This window comes from Pyxicephalus adspersus, chromosome 3, assembly GCF_032062135.1.
Source record: "Pyxicephalus adspersus chromosome 3, UCB_Pads_2.0, whole genome shotgun sequence".
In the NCBI taxonomy this organism is placed as follows: Eukaryota; Metazoa; Chordata; class Amphibia; order Anura; family Pyxicephalidae; genus Pyxicephalus; species Pyxicephalus adspersus.
The window spans coordinates 77,367,636-77,383,662 of record NC_092860.1 but is presented as its reverse complement, the minus strand read 5'-3'; positions in this window follow the sequence as shown (position 1 = coordinate 77,383,662).

The window sequence follows — 16,027 nt, the reverse complement described above, 5'->3', positions numbered from 1 at the left end:
ATGCCTGAACATTTGGTTTGGAAGTCATATCCCCACATCTATGACCAAAATAGCTCAGGTAATATCAGTTTTTAATTATGACTATGGCTGTTTTTGTACACAGCAAACCTATGTTCCAACCTGGTGTGTTTTATGGGTAAATATGTTTTTATTGAAAAATACCAATAGAACAAGGTGCATAAGTAAAAAACATAGTTATGAGTACAAGAATATGAAGGCAGTAAAAAAAAAATACAACAGTTAAACAGAAGAAAAATTATTGCAGAAAAAAAACAAAAACGGGGGGTCGAAGTCAAACAAACAGAGCAATGGATGACGGGATGAAATGGGGATACATTGGGCACATGTTGAGCCAGGACAGTTGGGTACAATACCCTTAGACAAATAGTGCAGTATCATGGATCTAATCTGGTTCAGTAAAGGCTTACAGGGTCAGAAGATCTGAGCCTATTTTTCAAGGAAGAGGAGATAGAGAGGTGTAGCCATATTTCCTGTAAAGATTACAATACGGTCATCATCGAATGCTTTGATCTCCTCCATTCTCATAATATCATTAAGGAGGATTGTTTCCAAAACAGTGGGATAAGTTGTCTTGCTCAACAGGAACAACTCACTTTGGCATACTCCAGCTTCAAGTATGTATGACTCCATATGATAATAAAGTAGGGCTAAAAGCTAAGGCAATGCTAGAATTGTATAACTACTATAGGTACCACGCTTGTGCTGTCCTCTGTATCTATATGTTGTCCATTTCTGTTTCCACTCTTTTTAGGAACAGCATATCAATGAATATCAATTGACACATGAATCATAATGTTATAAATTTAGATTTAAAGTTTGCTGAGCAGAATGTAACTTTAAACTAAACTTGTCTCAAACTTGAATGTATGATATATCTTGACCTTTCACATCTGCCTTTCTAACCTCAAAATTAGGCCTCACAAAGTCAAGATTTGCAAATTATTTCTATTGTCTCTGGATCCCCTGATCATTCTGACAGACAGCTTTTTTTTTTACCGAGGATATTTTGTATTTTTGACTTACTCTGGTTAAGGTCTATTTTAAACTACTTTTTAAACACATACTATTACAAATTATTTTAGGTGGCTTTCATATATATATATATATATATATATATGTGTGTGTCAAACTCGAAAACTGCCAAGTGATGTAATTTAATTGGTCTTGTTGGAGTTCTCAAATACTTATCAAATACTTCCAAAGGCTGCTGTTTCTCTTCTCTAAAAAAAGGTAATAATGTTTATTTATAAAGCCATGAATGTGGTGTTCAACAAATATTTCCTGGTGTAAATAGTCACTGCCATTGAAAATACATGCACTTGAATGGGTTTTCACCAGACAATGTTAACTGATTGATGTCAGATTCACTGCTTTTTATTATTATATTAATACAGTAAGAAGTATATTTGTTCCCCCCTAGGACTATCTATTATAAAAATACAGGATGTCAGTTGCCTAGCCTGTAGATAAGTAATTTATAGATTAGCATAGTTGATCAATGTTAAGCCTAGAGCGAATCTCTTTTTGTATCAATAAATTATTTGTCTAGTTCTTATGTGCCTATAAGCCTGTCTTATTTTTGCCCTTTTCTATATAATAATAGAGTGTCATCCGGATTGGGAACGATATTGTACTTTGAGGATAGTATACATCTTTCACATATTAGTATACATAGTATACATCATTGACATATTTGGTTCCTCTGTGCAGTTGTAAATATGTTAGTCATAGTCTGCTGTTATCACAAACCATTTTTCCATGTATACTGAACCCGACAAATTATTTATGCAGCAAAACATCCCCAGCATATATGTAGGATCATACATAGGGTAAGGAAAATGCTAAACATATATTACACAAAGTAGATCTAAATCCATTTTATGTGCACTAAATTCCTTTGCAAACCCAGGTATTTCCTTGTAAAAGTGACATCACAACTGTGCCTACATACATACACAAAAGTTTCTTATTGGATGACTGGCAAGATTACAAATAAATACACATAGCACATCAAAGAAGAAGTGCATAGTCCACTTCTATTTAGGCAATAGTTGTTTTGTCCAGTGTCCAACTTTAATCTATGCAGTACAGGTATCTTTTAGTAAAGTAAGAAGGGGACTGCCATAGTAAGATTTTGTAAGTAGAGCTGTGGGTCCTAAGGTTCCCCAAATAGATAAGAATTGTATTCCATACATATACATAAAATTCCAGTGAATCCATGATAGTTAGTAAATATATTGCCCAATTACAAAGCTGACATCATGACTACCCTTCTTAGATATTTAAGTTCCAGTTATTGTTTAATAAACAATTACTGACATAATGTTGGGCCACAAGTTACTGTTAAGGAAATATCTTTCACCTGAAACAAGATACCTAATGAATTACACATCCTGAGTTTGTCCGTAATTATTGCACACAGAAGCACAAAGCATCTCGACATAATGAAAACATCATCATGATAAACATTAATTTGCAGGCTAATTGGAAGTCCCATATTGGCATATTGCACAGGTGAAAATCTTCATATATTGTTCCAGTTTTTTTGTTCACTGTACATACTCAGTGCAGTATGGCTTACTGGGTTAGTGAGGGATGAGTTTGTGATTTGCTTTTATCCCTGCCTTCATGAGATCCTAAAGTGTAAGCTAACCATTTTTTGATTTTGATAGATTGTAGAAGTTTTTAAAACCCCCTGGTTGCATTCTTGTTGCTTTTTTTCTGGGAGAGAGGAAACCATTTTTAAAAAACTAGAAATGGGTTATGCCAAAAGCTAAATATAAATTTTGCAAAGGTAACAACAGATACACAGTTAAGCATATTCAACAGATGATTGGCCCCACTGCATGAATAAAATGTTTGACACCTCACAGCAACAATACAAATACAGTGATATAAATATAATAAATATATATATATATATATATATATATATATATATATATATATATATATAAACCATTTATTGTGAGAATGATGTCCTCAGTTTGTGGAACCAGTTCCTCAGTTTTTTCTCCTCCAGTTATTACTCAGCAGAACTGAATTAAAACAGCTCATCACTGTCAGAACAATAAATGATGGAACATCTCTCCTACAGAGACATACAGTATACAAAAACTATTTTTGATAGAGTAACAAAGAGATAAAACTTCTCACAATATTTTTTTGTTTTCACTGCTATCTTATCCTGATAAATACTATAGCCAGATTTGCCATTAGTCTACCTGGGTAATCATGACTGGGTCAACATACATTGCATAAACAGTGCAAGCACCTAAGCACTTTAGTTGGGATTTATGCAGAAGCCAATCACAAATCTCCCTTACCTCACGCATAAAGACAAGTACTGTGGCTGCTGCCCACTGAAAACTCCCCATTTCCTCTATTTACAAAAGATGAATGGGTTGCTTGTTCAGTTCTGTAAACATGGAGCTAGAGGAAGAAAGTATGATGGTAAAGGAGTCACCCGCTGGATGGTCATACACCACCCACATTCTTCTAGTTTCCTTTTTACTATGATTTTTTACCTCTTGACCAGCCAATAACTGATGGCTTTTTCCTCAATCGATTAGGCCTAGCTTAATAAATGTTTAGAACAGGCTTCTAAAAGGGACCTTGTAATTTTTAAACAGGTTGTTGTCTGATTTTGGGTATTGGTCTTTAGCCCATATTTAAGTAGTTTAGTTATGGTCTTCTTGGGTATTGATGTACCTCACCTTTTCTGTTTTCTTTTATGGTTACATACCAAGTTATGCATTTATTATTACTACTCCTGCAGAAACAGCTCCAACAACTGCATTGTTGCATTGCAAAGTTGTATATATTTTTATCACCTAAAACATTTTTTGCATGGTATTTTATGATTTAAAGATGCCTTCTTGCTTTTATTTTGTACATAAATTATTGTGATTGGCATTCTGGATAAGGATTGGCCATAGCTTCCCTATGTCCTTGTCTTTGTCTGTTCTTACAGGGTGTTGTCTGAGTTTTGATCTGGGTCTGGAGCCCTAATCGGTTACCATGTGGTTCTTGATGGACCTCACCTATATTGATTCCTGCTGTTACAAAAAAAGCTTGGCACAACGGAGACACCACATACACTTCCATTGGTTGAAAGCTTCATCCTTAAAAGACACTCAGTGGTAACAGATATACCTTTTACATTTTGTCACAGGAAAGGTCTGAGCTGGTTAGCTTGGTTAGACATGCTGTATTTGGATTTTTCCAAAAATCCATTTTACCCCATTTTCACTTTTACCCAATTTACTTTAAAATTTTGATCTAGGACTGGTCTTCTGCAAGAAATTAGATATACCAATCTAAGGACAGTTATGCATTTTTATATAATATCTACATTGCCTACCGAATATTTAAATAAAAAGCAATTAATCATTGATAAAATTTAAATTAAAATAAATGTCACTGAAGGCCTCTTTTGTACACATTCTTCCATTATCTGGCTCCTAAAAAGCCGCTATATTTACACTTTCTAATACAGCAAAGCATACAACATTGCCCTACATGCCGGTGCTTTGGAAGCTCAATGCATTAATCTTTCATGAGTGCAGGCATTCTGGTGAACACTGCGACGGTGTCCTCATGTCTACAGGGAATGAACTATGTCTGCTGCTTTCTGCTGACATGGATAAAGTAAAAATCTTTTTCACATAATGGGAGATGACAAGTCTACTCTACAAGGATCCCGATGATCCCCTGCTTGAGCCATCATTAGTTGCATATTTAAGAGGAAATGCTTCAGCCTTCTGTAACTGGGTTACACATTGTACTAAAGGAAACTTTGTCTCCTAATCTTTTTTTAGAGAATGTAATATTTTATAAACACTGGAAAATCCAGGAAAGAAATCACATTTCTATTCTTATAAGGCTTTCAAATGGTAGGGCTCATCCTTTTTTATGCTAAAGATCAATACCTTTAAGCTGCAAGGGCACCTTACATTATAGAATTTTTTTTTTTTACTGTGGATGTCTTTACATTATTTTACTCCTTTTTTTCTATATTATATTATATTATAATATATTATATTATATTATATGTCACAAATATTGTATAATATGCAGAGCTTTCCAAAGTATATAGAATTAGCCCCACTACGTAAGTTTACAACTTAAAGTACATCTACAGTTTACAGTGTTTAAAAAGTTGCAATCAAGCATTGAAAGGAAAGAGTATAGTTTTTTAATGTCCCTTCACAATTAACCCAAAATTCATAGCTAATTTCTTTTTTTTTAATAATTGAAGGCGGCAAACAGAGTTTATCTTATTGCAGAGTTTACAGGGGCTACTAGCGTTCCTGTAACACAGACAAGGTTTCTAACTCTAAACTGCTGACCCTGACAGTTTCAGACAAGATGGGAACTGTGGTGGGAGAGGAATATCAGAGCATACCAGGTTCATAGGCTTCATATGTACCAGTTAACATATTAAGATTGATTCACTGGACTCTCTTGTTTTTTTTACCTTTACCTTATTAACCTCCCTGGCAGTATGATTAATGAGGATTTTTAAATGCAAAAGCAATACATTTAAAAATCCTCAGTTTTAAATTTTACACCCGGTCCCACCTACCTTCCAAACGGTCCCGTTCTCCAGCCTAAATCTCGCAAGCAGATGCCCGCCCAGCATCTGCTTTCCCTGGCCTTGTGTCCCCAACGTCCACACTCTGGCAACGCCAGAGAGAGATGCCGGGCATCGCTAGAGGATGCCGCAGGCACTGCTGGAGGATTTGGTATGGAAAATCCACCCTGAGCCACACTCGGGAATACCGCCAGGGAGGGTAAATAAAACTTTCACATTCCTAATATCCTCCCCACCCGGAGATCGTCACAACCAGTTGGGGGCAGGTTGTAGAAATGAGACCCTTTATTCCATATTTTGATCCCCTATTGTTGAGGGAAAGCAGGTATCAAAGGGGGACAGCACAACATTTTTAAATGATTTTATATAAAAGTAATCCATGTTTTGAAAGTTTGTTTGTTAACTTTGTTTTATTTAATTTTTTTTTTTACAAATGAATTTTTATTGATATTTTCAACAGAGAGATAAATTACAAGGACCAAAAACATTAAACAACACTGAGAGTACAGAAAACAGAAAGAAAAGGTGAAACATTCAAAGAAAGCACACAATAAGGTTATAAAATAAACAGTAGTAGATGCACAATACAATTTGGTTGAATATAATAGTTTGTGCTTACAAAACAGTAGGTGCATACAAAAAAAAACTTTATTTTATTTTTATTATGATCAGGGACTTTGCAATAACGGAAAAGCTTGACAACTGGCTAAGGAATGGCTCTGCTTCTGACCATACTTTAACTGTCAACTGAAAAATGACATGTTTCCTAAAACTTTAGGGGCATGTTCCCACAAGTCCTTTGAACCTGCTATGCCCCTAACCCACAGTAGTTTTGGTAACAATGCTATGATAAGGGGCTGTACAATTTATGTAAAATGTTGACAGTCATAGATTTTATACGTCAGTGGAAATCAAAATGGTGTAAGGTATTTTATCAGTATATAAGTCAGTTATTATCAGTATATAACATTGACTGATTTTGCCCATTCCTAGTAAAGCTATCATCCCTAGGTATCAGAATTCCATTGCAAACATTACAGCTGATATGCCATTCTATTCACTTACATAACATGCTTTCTCTTTCAGGATCATGGACTTTCAGTAAAGTAAATTACTCAAAGGAATAATGACCTTTATGTCAGTGAAGCCTACTTTTGAGCAATTAATGACGTGATAATATATAACCTGAAGCATGTTTAGCTGAGCATTTGAGAATGCAGGTTTCTGCAACATCAAAGATTGCATTTCCATTTTTATCTAATTATTTAGCATATTATAGAACATTTCTCTAACCCAATATGAACCAATGTAACGGTAATGTGTAGTGGTTTTGGATAGACTAAAAATACTTTATACTGAAAAACAATTACATTTATTTTGCCAAGTAAATATGATGTAAAGAAAATAATACTTGTGAATAAACTATTCAAGGCTCCACCTTTTCTTTCGTCTCCTTCCTGTTATGTTGACTCAATAAAAAGTATGATTCAAAGAGAGAATCTGAAGGCAAACAGCTTCTGTTGTGCATTTGTTTTCGAAATCTCAATAATCTCTGTGATTTTTAAGTGCACCCTGCCATAAATATTTATTTGCAAACAAAATTATGTAAAAAAAAAAAAAAAGAGGAACAGATATAAAACCTTCTAAAATGGAATGAAACTCTTCTGCCATTGCCCAGGTTTTTGTAGACTTACTTGCCATTGTGCCCCCTCCAATGTTAAAACATCAATGATGTCGCTAAAATCTGCACCCTGGTATTTTTCAGGGTTGGGGTTTTGACTTCAATATTCAATGGCCAGCCCCAGGATTTGTGTATATGTGGGTATACCCCATGATTAGGGCAAATCAAAGGTTTATCCAGCTATTGTTTGCTGACCGTTGCCATGCAGTCATGCATTTTCTTAGTATAGATCTCTACCAGGCAAAGTGATAATCTTCATGTACTGATTATATTTTTGGTAGTATTTTCTGCAATACTATACTATACTATACTACTTTCATTAATACAAAGAGAAACAACTTAATGAATAGACAGATGGTAGAAGAGTCGGGTGCAATATTGCGTTACAGCCCAGTAGAAAGCTGCTAGAACATACTAATATTGGGAGAAAGAGAAATGGGAGCTAAGCCTGAGAACACACATATGCCATGGTAAATGTAGCAAGAAAGAGGTCAGAAAATATCTAAATGTTTGACATATTAATTAAATAGATTAGTATATCCCCAAAACTGCAACACTTCAAGCAATACATTAGGACAACAATTTATCAAGATCAAGACTGTAACAGAGATCTCTAGTGATTTATGAACTGTTTAAAGCTGCAAAGGTAGAAATACTTGTAACTAACATCACCGTGACTAAAATGACTGCAAATTATTAACACAAGAATGGATTACCTGTGGACAGTTTCACATAAAAATTCCGGGTAGATATAAAAAACAAAAACACCAATAAAGCAGCTATGTTTTTAATAAACTAGTATGGATCAGAGGCTCAAGGCAGTGGGCGGGTTGTGTCCAGAGACACAATAATTAGGCTCAGACCTAATGGGAGAGTGGGCAGGTTCTGGCATCATGACGTCACAATGGGAGAAGTTCCTTCCCCTTTGGGTGCCACATGGCTCCCCGTGCATGAGCTGTCTGGAGTCAATTTAGTGGTTTGGGAGGTCCAAAAAGTTGGTGACCACTGGTCATCAAAAGACTAGTTGCACAGAATTGAAAAAGTTTTGGCTGGTCAAACATTATATGTATATTTGTTAGGTAATACATAAAATTTAATCCTAAAGTTTAGCTTTGGGGAATAGAGAAGAGTTTATCCTCCATTTTGTGCTGTGTCTTGTTGGAGAGATTTTCTATATTTTCTGTCCTAGAGGCACAATTAAGGGGAATTCCTATCTTAGATACTTGACCATACAATAATTGCTTTTGTTGGATGATTTCCCTTTAACTCTTGTTTTGGTGTCATTGATTAAATATAGGATTTCCTGGTACTTTCCAGTCTCTATGGTTATCAGGACAATTAGTTGGGTGAATCTTCTACGTGGAGACACAGATTGTATTAAAATTTGATGGAGGGTCTAACCATTCCCTACTCTATTTATAACTAAAAAAAAGTTTTTGACTTTATTTATCTATAGAAATTAGATGAATATTGCTCAGTTTTGTCAATTATAATGTATATTGACACCTTCAGATCTAAGCAGATAACCTGGTCAAAAGATTTATAATGGTAATACCATATGAGTTGCAATTGTCTTAAAGAAATATAGTTCTTTCCCACAGATAGCGGTTTCAAAGAGAATAAATGCAGAAACAAAATGCTTGTGAAATAACAATAGGCTTATCTGATGATTAATAGTGGAGCAAGGTAAGAAAATAGGATTACATTCTTTTATTAAAAATTACCCTCTTTTTGTTTTCTCTTCTTGTACTGTGCACATCATGATGGCTAATTTATATAAAAAGTCTGTATGTTACACACTTTATCAGTGGCTAAATGTCACAATTTTACTAATATGTCTATTACTATTATAACTATTTTTTCCAAATATTACTATTATTATGAAAGAGTACTCTTCAGAAAGGGAAACAACACAGCTGAATTCTGCAATAGTTGTCACATAGAAAAAGAAATGTTTAACAACATTCTTTGAATGTATGTTTAAGCAACAACATTAAAAAAATAATATATATATATAAAATATATTTTTTGGTATACATTTTTGTTTGCATGTACCTCCAGAATACAGTTAAAGAACAGAATTTATTAGCATTCATTCACAATGTGTTGTTATTCTCCAGAAGATAATTTATAAATGGCAGATACAGACATTTTGATAAACTGATTTCTTAGAATAACCCAAATGTTTCCCATAGGAGAATTTTATCACTTTGAAAGATCTAGGTCAGGAATGAATGCAGCTGCACCTTTCTGTTGTTTTGATGTTTTGTCTGCATATTCATTTATATGGGCAGTGCTGCTTTTATACAAAAAGGTGCCTTAGGCAAATATTACAATTTTAGTTTGTATAATAGCGTTGTCTACAGAAATAGGGCCTATGTACTCTATAAAGCCATAGAGGCAAAGGGTAGGTGTGTTTGTAATATTGACGCTGTAAATAGTGCACCGCCAAACCTTTTATCCTCTGTGTGCCAGATACATTAAGAAAATAACTTCCAGTAACATGCAAACACACTAACACCAGATAAACAACAAGTTAGCTTTATAGTACTGCACTGATGATTTTAGTCACTGATCAGTGTTGCTGATTCACTTTGTTTTTTGTCCAGCTATGTGGATCACATATTTCCATTTCTATGTAAGCTGACTTATGGAAGTACTATAGTGCAGTTGACTTAATGGGCCTGATTTTTTAAAGCTCTCCAAGTAGAGAATACACTTTCATCAGTGAAGCTGGGTGATCCAACAAACCCTGAATGGATTTCCTAAAAATCATTTGCTATTTGTTAGCAAATATTTTCAATTATAAACCAGATCCATTCCAGGTTTGCTGGATCACCCAGCTTCACTGATGAAAGTGTATTCTCTCCAGCTTCGGACAGCTTTAATAAATCAGGCTCAATTGGTTGCTATTTATTAGCAAATATTTTTAATCCTGGACCAGATCCATTCCAGGTTTGGTGTATCTCCCAGGTTCACTGATGAAAGGGTATCTCCTACAGTCTTGGAGAGCTTTAATAAATCAGCCTTAATAAATTACCCCTAATACTAACCACTTCATGGGCAAAAAAAAATAAAAATCTTCATACATTTAAAGTCTTGCCTGCCCCTTGTGACAGTGTTAAAGTAGATGATAATCTTAAAAAAATGACATCAAGCATACTAAAATATACAATTAACAAAAATGTATCAACAATATATCATAAATTGCCGTTTTTCAAAATAAATGTGTTAACCTATTACTAGGTTAGGTGAGACATGTTTTTCTCATCTAGTTGAACCTTGGTAAAAATAAAAATGGACCTTTTCGAGGGAGCACTGCAAAGAATTCTAATTACGTTATGTCCAGGCTGGTGGGGTAGGTTGTAGTGTGGTTACCGTTTCCTCATGCCCATGGACCGGGAGATGCCACATATGGCTTGCCCATTGAGAATGACTGGGGGCGGCATTGAGTGCCGGTAAATGTTCAAATGCTGGTTCTTCAAGAACAAGTGCAGTGATGCGAGTAACTAAAAAGGTGTCAGCGGCATTTAGCCTTATTCTTCACTCTCACAGGCTCCCTCATAGCTGCATGACCGGTTCTCCAACACGTCTGTTATTCCTATCCAATCTGACACCATCAAGTGCAATGCAGAACCAGCAGTCCTGCATTGTGAGGTCACCAATGACCTGTCCACATTCTAGAGCAGTGTTTCTTTGCCTTTTTAACATGGAGGAACCCCTTAAAATACCTTTCAGGTTTTCACGGTAGCCCTGCTAATATTACTTTATCGACAGCTCACAGTACATTAGTGTGGTGGCCAGTAGGAAGAATGCCTCTTACATTTGTTGGCCAGTGGAAACACTGCTACCCTTACAAATAGCAAAATAGGTAATTGGAAACTGATAAACTGACCTGAGAGGCACAAACTTCTCATTGCCCAAAGAATCCCTAGTAACATCTGGTGGAACCCTAGGGTTAGGGTTGTTATACAGTGCTCTAAAGAGAGGAGGGAGGAGTAGAGTGCCAGCTACTGAGGTAGAGAGGGATATGGCAAGTATAACTTTTTTTCTATCCCCCTAAACATAATTGGGAATTTCACCATTGTGGAAGAAGCCCCACTGCAAGGCTCCAGTTTTAAACCATCTTGGAGGAATAATATATGTCATTTAATACAATCTCCTTTATAGGATTCCCAACAAAAACCTTGCGGCAAAGTGGACGGATCTTGGTGTCCAAATAATTAGTGCTAGTACAGTTGCCGTGAGAAAGGAAAGGGCAAAGTTAAAAATGATATTAGATCCCTAGAGAGCTTTAAAAACCACATTTATGGTATACAGTACAGGGGAAAAACTATCAGTAAGGTATCATTATGCTCTAATATTAAATACAGTATATAGTGAACTTCATTCTTTTATATCTAACTACAGGTACATTTCATAAAATCCTTCATGATAACAACTTGACCTAAGGACAGCTGGATTATTTCTGCACAGTATTCTGCAGCCTAGCGGTCAAGTATTGATAAAATATGACTAATTTTACATACGCTATTGGAAACACTCCCAATCAATAACTTTTACAATCTAAATCTAAGTGAGGGTAACATCTGCTACAAATTAAAAAAATGACTTTATTTGTCACATATCTATAGTTGTCTTGCAGTGTCTCTAGTACAGTGACAAAGGCATTATCCACCTTATTAATGCGCCGGCACGCTTGCAGCATTAGCTGTGCATTTCAGATCTCTCTATCCTAAGAGTTTGGAGCAGTGTTTTTGCCTGTGTCTTCTCTAGGAGCTGCAGTGTTGTCCCTCTTTTTACCCCCTCTGTGGGCCCTTTTTCTTTTTTACTATGGTAATAGTGACATTCAGCTGGAAAGGCTAGGAACAGACATGAAAAGCCTAGACAGTGCTAGTGATTTCTCCTATTGAAGCCCCCTGTGTCTACCCATTCACAATGCTGGAGTCATCACATGGAGCTGCACCTTACTTATGCTGCTGTGGGCTGGGTGGCATTAGCAGAATTGGCATGCTTGTTTTCATGCTGATGATCCTGGAGAAGTCTGGATAATAAACACAGAATTTTACTGCAATATCTGCTGCTCATAGACATTACCCATCTCCACTGCTTGTATATGGCAAAGTTTTTTGCAGAGCTTCTGGGCTGCACATTGAGAGACAAGGGTGCGTCTCCTACGTTTGAGGTGAGTCCCCAATACCAAGGTGGTGTCAGGCTGCTACCAGGTGTGTCTAGGAGGGTGGGATGCTGCATTGCTGGACTGCTTACCTTGCATGCTGTTTGCTCTTTATCCTCAGAGGGATGCTGCAGAGAACTTTCACAGCTTCAATTCTAGAAAAACACATAAACAAGGCTTGTGCTGACATTCAAACCTGGAAGGATGTCATTTGTATGGCTTACAAAACACCTAGTATATTCCACACCATGCATTAGTACTATACACAGATGTATAGGAGACTGCAGAAAAGACAGTACTGGGGCAATCGATTTTTAATGTCTGCACAGCCTGTCTGTTACAGCAAAATGATGTGGTTTTGTGCAAATCTCATTTTAGGAAACTGTGGCTGCTGTATGACAAAGCCTTGTAGCATCCACAGCAACAGAAAAGTATACTGGCTTATAGTGGACAGGTACATTTCTGCACCTGGCTGTCACCAGTCTGAGAAACAATTTCTCCACCTCTGTATGTTATAATAAAGAATATGTGTTCAATAAATCTATCAAATACCGGTCATGCTAACTACATGTCCATGAATGATTGGATTTTTATTGGGTGCAGTCATTTAGGATGGGGCTTTGTGAGTAAATTAACATTTGCTATTTGGTGGAGAATCAATCACTGCCATTGAAAGCACATGGACCTAAAAGGTTCTCCACCAGGGAATGTTTGCTGAATGTCAGATTCACTGCTTTATAAATAGTGTGCAAAAACATCTCCATGAAGTTCATTAATAATCTACGTTCAGTGCACATGCTGTTTCTTTCTGTCTAGCGGAATCCCCAATGAAGTCATTGTACACAAGCCATGTCTGCCCCTTGTGACAGTATTAGAGTAGACAACAATCTAAGTGAATGACATAAACCATGATGAACCAAAATATATCATTATGAAATATAATATTTGTTTTCATCGTTGTATTTTAGCACTGCTTATCTTCTGCAGCCAGGCTCTCTCTATTAATAACTGCATAGCTTTTATTAGCATGGGTTTCCTGATGTTGACAACAGTGGACCATTCCTATGTAATGTCTCTAAAGGAACCCCTTGTTACTACTGGATGATAATGCAGGAGGACAATTGGATAACAGGGTCTCGTATTCTTTACCATAAAGTACCCATTAGGAACCTTTAGGATGGGATCATTGGATGTATAGGGGACTGTAGACTGAAAATGGTTTCACTGGGCTGTTGGCTAGCAAATTATGTGGTTTGAGTACATATCTAAATGTATTTAGGTGGTGCTAGCTGTGGCTTTAGCTGTGTGATAGTTTGTGTCACTGTAACATCCACATCAACTATCTATTCTTTTACCCTATTGTAAATGTAAACTATCTTGTATTGCGTTTTTGGAAAGGTTGCATTTTTATTGTTTGTCTCTGGGTACAGTAATACTGGGGGTAGAGTTTGTGAATAAGATACCATTTGCACACAAAGAGTGGACAGAGTGGGGTAGTGGTGTGTAAGCAGGATTGCTGGTTCTTGACCTGACCTGAAACAAACATAAATGGTGCCCTAGTAAAAGCATAACTCCAAACACACACACATATATATATATATTTATATATGTGTGTGTGTGTGTGTGTGTTTGGAGATATATATATATATATATATATATATATATATATATATATATATATACACTGCATTGATAATATAATAAATGTATCCTTTAAAGTAACTAATTTAAGTATCTGATAATTTAATGTAATATCAGCCTCCTTTAATCCTCCGTAAAGCAGGACTATGACTGCAGAAGGGAGAAGAAATACAAAAAGCCAATAAGTTGTGTTGCAGTGTTCACAACAAGAAATATGTTGATAGGAAGAGAAATCTGAGTGAAATGAGCTCATTAGTCTGCTGCTCCTTCTTTCACTACCTAGTTATAGTCTGAGGGAAGGACAAGACCCTAAAATTGTGACATTACTGCAGCAAAGAAGAATCAGGTCTCTTGTCTTGTCTTGCCAAATAGGGCTGTGTTGTGTGGCAAATGTGTAAATGTCAGGATTAGACAGACACCCATTGGCCGACAAGTAAAGACAAATCAGAAGAAAGACAGTAATAAAAACTTTTCAGTAGGTCTAACTTGCTCTATTTAAAAATGATTTATCTTCTTTTCCTTCTAGTTGATTTAAGCATTTTTAATGTAAATTATTCATTTAAAATTCTACTTCATGCGACCAGACCTGGTACTAAATGGCTTTGACCTATAATTTAGAAAGGGGTACTGTAAAGTTCCATTTAAATCTGTCCTGTATTGATTGAAGTATTAGAATTAATTTAGAATTTATTTAGAATTTACATACAACAAATCCCCTGCAAGTGGTCGTAAAATTGATGGAATGTTTACAATTTCAATATTTGAAATGTAGCAGATATTCCTAAAAATAATTTGTCTTTTAGTTGATATTGCTAATGATGTTGTGGATCTTAAATGGATGTCAGTAACTTTTTTAATAACCCTTCCAACGTCTTCACATTGTTGTTGGAACACAACGGGGGAACCTTTTGCCCACTTTCCCTTCTTCATGTTATTCACAACAGTGTCTTTATAGTGCACATTGGTTTCTACTGTCACTGGAGGTGATTACAAATGATAATTTCTAGTGCCAAAATTGAGCGCCTATTTCTGAGCTGTGCATGCATTTTCCAGCTTCCCGGTATACTGGCTTCCCCTGCGGCTGCTGGGACTGAATTAACTTACATTATGTTAGGTCATCCCAGCCAGGCTGATCAGGACGCCTAAAGATTGAAACCAAGAAGAGAAGATGGAAGAAGATAGTGGCATATGTGATGGAATGGGGACAAGTGGGTGCATTTAAAAAAATTGCAATGAGGCAGGTAAAGGTATTTTATTGCAGATCAGGTATTGCCTGGACATTGTCCAAAAAATACCTTTCTTGTATGTATGTATATTCTTACACAGATCTTGGTATGTCTTGTGAATTTCTTCCAGATCAGTGCAGTAACTCAGAATGTAACTTTACCTTTGTGTAGGAGCTTCCTGCAATAATGAGTAACAACTGCTGAACTCTTGCCTTCTGTTTACCTGCCTGCTTGAGGTTTTCTGCATTCTCTATAGAAAGGAACTGTCCTCAATGCATTTTTTACAATGACCCCTATTACTACTCAATGCTTTGGTGTCAGTGATTCCCCACAGGCATGCAACAGCAGGTTTAAGTTACCATTTGAGTATGGGTCCGTTTTACAGAAAACTAGTCAAGAGCATCCAGTAGCATACCTCATCCAGTTTTTGTTAAGTTCTTAAAGTTTGGGGTGGTCAACGATGATCCATTTACACAATCCCACTTTTAAGTAATAAAAAGCTCCTCCTGATTTCTTGGTAAAACGTGTGGGTAAAGCTTCTAAAGTAGAAAAGTTAGGCACAAACATCCAGCTGTATACTACAATTTCTAGAAAGGCTTGAAAGTGGAATACATCCAAAAAAGGAAACAATGCTACAAAGTTTCTTTACTGCAGAAGAGAAAGGTGATTTTCTTTCTCAAACAAAA